This window comes from Triticum aestivum, chromosome 3D (assembly GCF_018294505.1).
Source record: "Triticum aestivum cultivar Chinese Spring chromosome 3D, IWGSC CS RefSeq v2.1, whole genome shotgun sequence".
Taxonomy (NCBI): domain Eukaryota; kingdom Viridiplantae; phylum Streptophyta; class Magnoliopsida; order Poales; family Poaceae; genus Triticum; species Triticum aestivum.
Window position 1 is genome coordinate 30,414,126 of NC_057802.1, and position 8,522 is coordinate 30,422,647.

At 46.8% G+C, this 8,522-nt stretch overlaps 1 pseudogene; it reads left to right on the forward strand.

Moving 5' to 3' along the window:
* Window positions 1-5,825: 5,825 nt before the first annotated feature.
* LOC123076095 (WAT1-related protein At5g64700-like) lies at window positions 5,826-8,309 on the forward strand (annotated as a pseudogene).
* Window positions 8,310-8,522: the final 213 nt, after the last annotated feature.

Sequence of the window (8,522 nt, forward strand, 5' to 3'; positions counted from 1 at the left end):
TTCCCCTCTCGGTTTCTGCATCAAAGCGGACACCGCTGTTTTGGTTGGTGCTCTTTTGATCTTGGGCGATCGTGTAAAATGTATTCCCATTTATCTCGTATCCTTTGTAAGTCAATACAGTCAAAGATGGTCCCCTGGACAACGAGTACATCTCATCACAAATAGTGTTGTCACCTCTGAGACGTGTTTCCAACCAACTGCTGAAAGTCCTGATGTGTTCACATGTAATCCAGTCGTCGCACTGCTCCGGGTGTTTGGAGCGCAGATTGTTCTTGTGTTCATCGACATACGGGGTCACCAAGGTAGAGTTCTGTAGAACTGTGTAGTGTGCTTGAGACCAAGAATATCCGTCCCTGCATATTATTGAGTCCCCTCCAAGCGTGCCTTTTCCAGTCAGTCTCCCCTCATACCGCGATTTAGGGAGACCTATCTTCTTAAGGCCAGGAATGAAGTCAACACAAAACCCAATGACATCCTCTGTTTGATGGCCCATGGAGATGCTTCCTTCTGGCCTAGCGCGGTTACGGACATATTTCTTTAGGACTCCCATGAACCTCTCAAAGGGGAACATATTGTGTAGAAATACGGGCCCCAGAATGACAATCTCGTCGACTAGATGAACTAGGACGTGCGTCATGATATTGAAGAAGGATGGTGGGAACACCAGCTCGAAACTGACAAGACATTGCGCCACATCACTCCTTAGCCTTGGTATGATTTCTGGATCGATCACCTTCTGAGAGATTGCATTGAGGAATGCACATAGCTTCACAATGGCTAATCGGACGTTTTCCGGTAGAAGCCCCCTCAATGCAACCGGAAGCAGTTGCGTCATAATCACGTGGCAGTCATGAGACTTTAGGTTCTGGAACTTTTTCTCTGGCATATTTATTATTCCCTTTATATTCGACGAGAAGCCAGTCGGGACCTTCATACTGAGCAGGCATTCAAAGAAGATTTCTTTCTCTTCTTTCGTAAGAGCGTAGCTGGCAGGACCTTCATACTGCTTCGGAGGCATGCCGTCTTTTTCGTGCAAACGTTGCAGGTCCTCCCGTGCCTCAGGTGTATCTTTTGTCTTCCCATACACGCCCAAGAAGCCTAGCAGGTTCACGCAAAGGTTCTTCGTCACGTGCATCACGTCGATTGAAGAGCGGACCTCTAGCTCTTTCCAGTAGGGTAGGTCCCAAAATATAGATTTCTTCTTCCACATGGGTGCGTGTCCCTCAGCGTCATTCGGAACAGCTAGTCCGCCGGGACCCTTTCCAAAGATTACGTGTAAATCATTGACCATAGCAAGTACGTGATCACCGGTACGCATGGCGGGCTTCTTCCGGTGATCTGCCTCGCCTTTGAAATGCTTGCCTTTCTTTCGACATTGATGGTTGGTCGGAAGAAATCGACGATGGCCCAGGTACACATTCTTCCTGCATTTGTCCAGGTATATACTTTCAGTGTCATCTAAACAGTGCGTGCATGCGTGGTATCCCTTGTTTGTCTGTCCTGAAAGGTTACTGAGAGCGGGCCAATCGTTGATGGTTACAAACAGCAACGCGTGCAGGTTAAATTCCTCCTGTTTGTGCTCATCCCACGTACGTACACCGTTTCCATTCCACAGCTGTAAAAGTTCTTCAACTAATGGCCTTAGGTACACATCAATGTCGTTGCCGGGTTGCTTAGGGCCTTGGATGAGAACTGGCATCATAATGAACTTCCGCTTCATGCACATCCAAGGAGGAAGGTTATACATACATAGAGTCACGGGCCAGGTGCTGTGATTGCTGCTCTGCTCCCCGAAAGGATTAATGCCATCCGCGCTTAAACCAAACCATACGTTCCTTGGGTCAGCTGCAAACTCAGCCCAGTACTTTCTCTCGATTTTTCTCCACTGCGACCCGTCAGCGGGTGCTCTCAACTTCCCGTCTTTCTTACGGTCCTCACTGTGCCATCGCATCAACTTGGCATGCTCTTCGTTTCTGAACAGACGTTTCAACCGTGGTATTATAGGAGCATACCACATCACCTTCGCAGGAACCCTCTTCCTGGGGGGCTCGCCGTCAACATCACCAGGGTCATCTCGTCTGATCTTATACCGCAATGCACCGCATACCGGGCATGCGTTCAGATCCTTGTACGCACCGCGGTAGAGGATGCAGTCATTAGGGCATGCATGTATCTTCTGCACCTCCAATCCTAGAGGGCATACGACCTTCTTTGCTGCGTATGTACTGTCGGGCAATTCGTTATCCTTTGGAAGCTTCTTCTTCAATATTTTCAATAGCTTCTCAAATCCTTTGTCAGGCACAGCATTCTCTGCCTTCCACTGCAGCAATTCCAGTACGGTACCGAGCTTTGTGTTGCCATCTTCGCAATTGGGGTACAACCCTTTTTTGTGATCCTCTAACATGCGATCGAACTTCAGCTTCTCCTTTTGACTTTCGCATTGCGTCCTTGCATCGACAATGACCCGGCGGAGATCATCATCATCGGGCACTGGTTCCTCTTGATCTTCAGCAGCTTCCCCCCTTGCAGCATCATTGGGCACATCGTCTGGTTCCTCTTGATCTTCAGCAGCTTCCCCCGTTGCAGCATCACCGTATTCAGGGGGCACATAGTTGTCATCGTCCTCTTCTTCTTCGCCGTCTTCCATCATAACCCCTATTTCTCCGTGCCTCGTCCAAACATTATAGTGTGGCATGAAACCCTTGTAAAGCAGGTGGGTGTGAAGGATTTTCCGGTCAGAGTAAGACTTCGTATTCCCACATGTAGGGCATGGACAACACATAAAACCATTCTGCTTGTTTGCCTCAGCCACTTCGAGAAAATCATGCACGCCCTTAATGTACTCGGAGGTGTGTCTGTCACCGTACATCCATTGCCGGTTCATCTGCGTGCATTATATATAATTAAGTGTGTCAAAAACCATTACAGAACATCATGAATAGATAATTAAGTGACCAAATTAATAGAAGTTCATCATCACATTAAAACCAAAGTACATACATAGTTCTCATCTAACAACATATATATAGCTCTCCAGAGCATCTAATTAATTAAACCATACATTGAAACTATGTAAAACATTTCAATGCGAAAACAAATGCGATCATAATCGCAACCAAGGTAACAATTGATCCAACGGCATAATGATACCAAGCCTCGGTATGAATGGCATATTTTCTAATCTTTCTAATCTTCAAGCGCATTGCATCCATCTTGATCTTGTGATCATCGACGACATCCGCAACATGCAACTCCAATATCATCTTCTCCTCCTCAATTTTTTTTATTTTTTCCTTCAAGTAATTGTTTTCTTCTTCAACTAAATTTAACCTCTCGACAATAGGGTCGGTTGGAATTTCCGGTTCAACCACCTCCTAGATAAATAAAATCTATGTCACGTTGGTCGGCATATTTGTCATAAACAATAAATGAACCAAATAGTTATAAAAAGATAATATATACCACATCCGAATCATAGACAGGACGAGGGCCGACGGGGGCGGATACCAAAACCATCGCACTATGTAATAAGAAGGAATAATAAAAGTAACAAAATTAGACAAGTATCTATCTAAAGTAAGAATTTTTTTCTTTCAGAAAGAAGATAAGAACAAGAGGCTCACCACGGTGGTGCTGGCGACGAGATCGGCGCGGGCGATCGACGGCGGTGAAGACGGGGACGGGACGTGACGGACCGCTAAACCTAGACAAATCTCGGGGAAAATGGAGCTCGGAGGTCGAGTTTCGAGAGGAGAAAGATTAACTAGTGTGGCTCAGACATTTCATCGAACACCTCATGTGCATAGGAGGTGAGCTAGAGCACCCAAATGCCCTCCCCTCGCCGGCCAGAAAAAACAGAGCACTGTGGAGTGCTCTGCTGTGGCGATGGGGTATATATAGGCAACTCATTGGTCCCGGTTCGTGGCACCAACCGGGACTAAAGGGGGGGCATTGGTCCCGGTTGGTGCCACGAACCGGTACGCATGCCCCCCTTTAGTCCCGGTTGGTGGCACCAACCGGGACCAAAGGCCTTGTGCTGCCCCGCGTCAAAAGTTTAGTCCCACCTCGCTAGTTGAGAGAGCTCGAGAGTGGTTTATAAGCGCTGCTGCGCCCACCCTCTCGAGCTCCTCTCAACTGCAGGCTTTCGGGCCTAACCGTTCTCTTTGCCTGTGGGGCCTACTGGGCCTTCTGCGGGCCTGAATCCTGGCCCATGGATGGGTTTCAAGTCGTATTCAGGCCGTGGTGGCCCAGTAGGTGGCATAATTTTTTTCCCTGTTTTTTGTTTTCTCTTTTGCTTTATTTATTTTGTTTTGTTTCTACTTACAACAAAAAACTTATTTATTTTATTCCATTTTGTTTCTAATTACTTATGTATTTTACTTTATTTATTTTATTTTTATTTATTTTACTGCTGCTATTTTTATTTATTTTATTAAGGTTTATTTATTTTATTTACTATAGTTTATTTTATTTTATTTTATTAAGGTTTATTTATTTTTATTTATTTTATTAAGGTTTATTTATTTTATTTACTATAAAAAATGAACATAGATGCGCCTATAGAGAAAATTCAACCTAAATTCATAATAAATTTCTATGAAATTCAAAGAAATTTACTCTGAATTTAGGTCAAATTCCCTGTATAAGGGCATCTATTTTCACTTTGAGAGGAGCTCAACAAGGCAGAGAGGGACGGGCTTATAAACCGGTGTGGGCGCCCTTCGGTTGGCGAGGTGGGACTAAACTCTGACCGCAACTAGGACCAACCCTTTAGTCCCGGTTTGTGGTATGAACCGGGACTAAAGGGTGAGCCTCTGGTCCCGGTTCAAGCCACCAACCGGGACCAATGATGGTGGGCCAGGAGCGAGGCCCATTGGTCCCGATTTGTCCCACCAACCAGGACCAAAGGGGCCGGACGAACCGGGACCAATGCCCCCACGAGGCCCGGCAAGCCCCTGGCCGCACGAACCGGGACCAATGCTCACATTAGTCCCGGTTCGTGACTGAACCGGGACTAATGTGAATATTGCCCTGTAACCAAAGCCCAGTTTTCTACTAGTGCCGGGTCCACGGACGGATGCGGAAGGATGCAACATCTAGATTGCCTGTGGTGAGTGCGTTTTTTTTGTACATGTCAAGGTAGTCCTGCAGCCTAAGCTCGGCGTGCCCTACTTTGCTCACTTCTGGCAAGGACAACCAAAGTAAGGTATACATAACGAAGATGGTAATGTCGGCACCCCAAGCAATGAGAGTGACTGGTTGTAAGAGTAATAGAAACTTTTTTTTCTTGCAGGGGAAGAGTAATAGAAACTTAGGTGTTGATTGGTGAAGTTCCCTTCTTTGCATTGGAAGTAGCTAAAATGATTGTGTGAATGCTGGTTGATTAATACAGGTAAGTGTTTTCAATAAAGAAAAGGAGTGGCTGGCCCTGATTATAGCATCAATATTAGCAGCCCCAGCTGGACTTTATGAATTATTAGCATGTATGTGCAAAATATTTCGTATTTAGTTGGGTTGATTTATTTCTTTGGAGGGAGGAGGTACGTACCTAGGTATCTGGATCGAATTTTGGAGCATTATGCGTGTGTGGAAATATAGTGAATATTCGATGTAATCAACCACTACCTTTTCTTTTTTGCGGGAATCAACCATTATACCAACCACACACAACGCAAGCCAACCATCATGTTATTGCCTTGTTCGTTTCGTACATATTGCAAGTTTGCAACCTCACTACGTAGCTAGCTCTCTCCCCATCCTCTCACTCTCTGGCATTGCGTTGCTCGTGTGTCCCAAGAAGTGAAGCTCGGGCCCTCACTTTGAGAATGGCAGCGGCAGAGGGCAGCAAGGAGGAGACGAGCAGGAGGAAGGCAGAGCGGGTGGCGCTGCCGGCGGGCATGATACTGGTGCAGGTGTTGACGGTGGTGACCATGCTATTGTCCAAGGCGGCGCTCAACGGCGGCATGCAACCCCTGGTCCTCCTCGTCTACCGCAACCTCGTCGCTGCTGCCACCGTTGCCCCCCTTGCCGTCGTTTTTGAGAGGTGCGTGTGTGATCGATTGAGCCATGGTGCGCAATATCAGTTAGTTTTAAACCATTGTATCCGTGTTCGGCGAAACACGTAGAGTACATCATTCATGAATGCATGCATGAAATGTCATTTGTTTTGCTTAGCTAGGTTGACTGACGGACAGCATGAACGCATAGGTATACACATGCCCGTACTTATAGCCGCCAGGTGTATGCTCATCGATCTGATCATTTGGGCACATGACAGTGCTAGACATGTCGCAACCGCCAGCTGTAGGCACGCTCGTCGATGATCTGATCGTTCACATGACAACATCTGCAGCCACGTCTGGATTCTGGAAGGAGTTTTTTTTTTCCTTTTAAGTACTGTTTTTTTTTTGAAAGGACAACATATTTCCCTAACATGCATGCATTTTTCCATTTGATTCTCTGCATTTGCATCATCTGTTCTTATTTCATTAATATAGCTACCGCGCCACTGTCGTTGATTATTGCAGGGAAATATTGAAGAAAGTGAACATGGTTGTTTTGGGCTGGATCTTCATCAACGCTACTTTCGGGTTCGCATCCAACTATAGTATACTGCAGCCTGTAATGCAATGCGCTTGCATGCTTCTACATTTGTTCATGTCCTCAGTTTATTGCGATGTGATTTCTGATCTGTACGAAATTATAACTCTGTTCATAATCTCGATCCTTGATGTTTTTTCTTTATCCTTGATGTTAAAAACAGGGAAAGCTTATTAGCATTAGGCTAGGCTAATCCACGCTACTAATATGGTAAACGTCTATGTTACGTTTTGAAGATTTTTGTTGTCCTTCCACTTGTCAAATTATAGTAATGTGGTTATCAGTATATATTGAAGTAATGTGCTTATCAGTATCTAAATTTTACCACGATAACAATGTATGATTACTGTGCTAAATATGTATGATTGCCAGGTAAATATTTATTAGGGATAGTAGCATTGCTGTGAATGGCCAGGGTGAGTATTAAAATGTTACTCTAAATAAGTAAAAGATGAGGTGAGGCTGTAAAACTACTACTCCTTCGTCTCATATTAATTGTCGCTCAAACGAATGTATCTAGCACTAAAATGACAACCAGGGAGTATCATGGAAGTCCTACAATTAATCGAGAGTAGCGTTATGTAACCTGATAACCATGTTCTTTTCTTTTGGTTGTAACGAATTAAGTTACTATCACCTCCATCGCAACCAAATGGTTGTACATGCATGTAGCCCGACAACTAAATGGCTATAATTTTGCAATTACCAATGAAAAATTATGAAACATGTCAACATGGGACTAAGTTTGGAAATCTCGTCATAGTGAAGCAGCCATCAGTGAAAACGTGTGGTTAATCGGTTTAACGGTTGGTGAAATAAGAGTTTTTGGAAGTTTTCAGAACCATTTTTTTTCGTAATGTTATGTTTGCATGTCTACTCTCTTTATTTGCATGCATGTGTGAGAAAGTGGCACAAAAATAACAGACATCGAAATTACGTCAGGCTATTGTGTTGGATTCTCAGTTATTTAATATGTATTCAGTACAGTCTTGCATCCAATAAATTTTGAATTATGCGTGTATGATGCAGAGTTTTGCTGGCGACGGGGCTGTACTACTGCGCCCTACGGGCCACCAGCGCCGCCTATACCGTCAACTTCTTCAACCTCATTCCCGTTGTCACCTTCCTCATCGCCGTCGTGCTCCAGGCCGAGCGCATCTCCCTCGGCACCTGGCCCGGCAGGATGAAGCTGGTCGGCACGGCCGTTGGTGTCGCCGGCACCATGGTGGTCAGCCTATGCAAGGGCCCTCATCTCCCGCTGCCGCACCTCCGGCCGTCCAATGCCCACGCCCACGCCAGCGCACCGGCACCGGCGTCGGTGATCCAAGGTGGCCACGACATGGCCGTCGGCACGCTGCGTGAGCTACGCACTATGGTTCGTGGTGCAGGCTAGGGTTGCCAAGGTGTTCCCGTCCCGATACTGGTCCACTGCGCTCACGTGCGCGGCGGGCAGTCTGCAGTCAGCCGCGGCTGCCGCGGCGGCGACCGTCCTAGCACCCCGCGAGGGCTGGGCGGCGGAGTGGAGGATGGGGTGGGACCTGCGCCTGGTCACAGTGGTGTACTCCGGGGTCTTCAACACCGGCGTCACGTTCGTGCTCGTGTCGTGGGCGGTGGCGCGCCGCGGGCCCGTGTACCCTCCCATGTTCAACTCCCTGTCGCTCATTGCCACGACTGCGGTTGACGCCGGCATGCTCGGCACCGACCTCTAACTCGGCGGTGTTCTCGGGGCGGGCCTTGTCGTCATGGGGCTCTACGCGTTCCTCTGGGGCAAAAGGCAAGGAGCTCGCTGCCGCCAAGGCGGGCAACGGCGAGCAGAAGCTGCAGTGTGTACACGCCGATGATGGCATTGCCTAGCGGTTTGGCCTAGCAAGCCAGAGCAGTCCATACGGAATTAACTGAACTATTAGTCCTAACTTGAAATT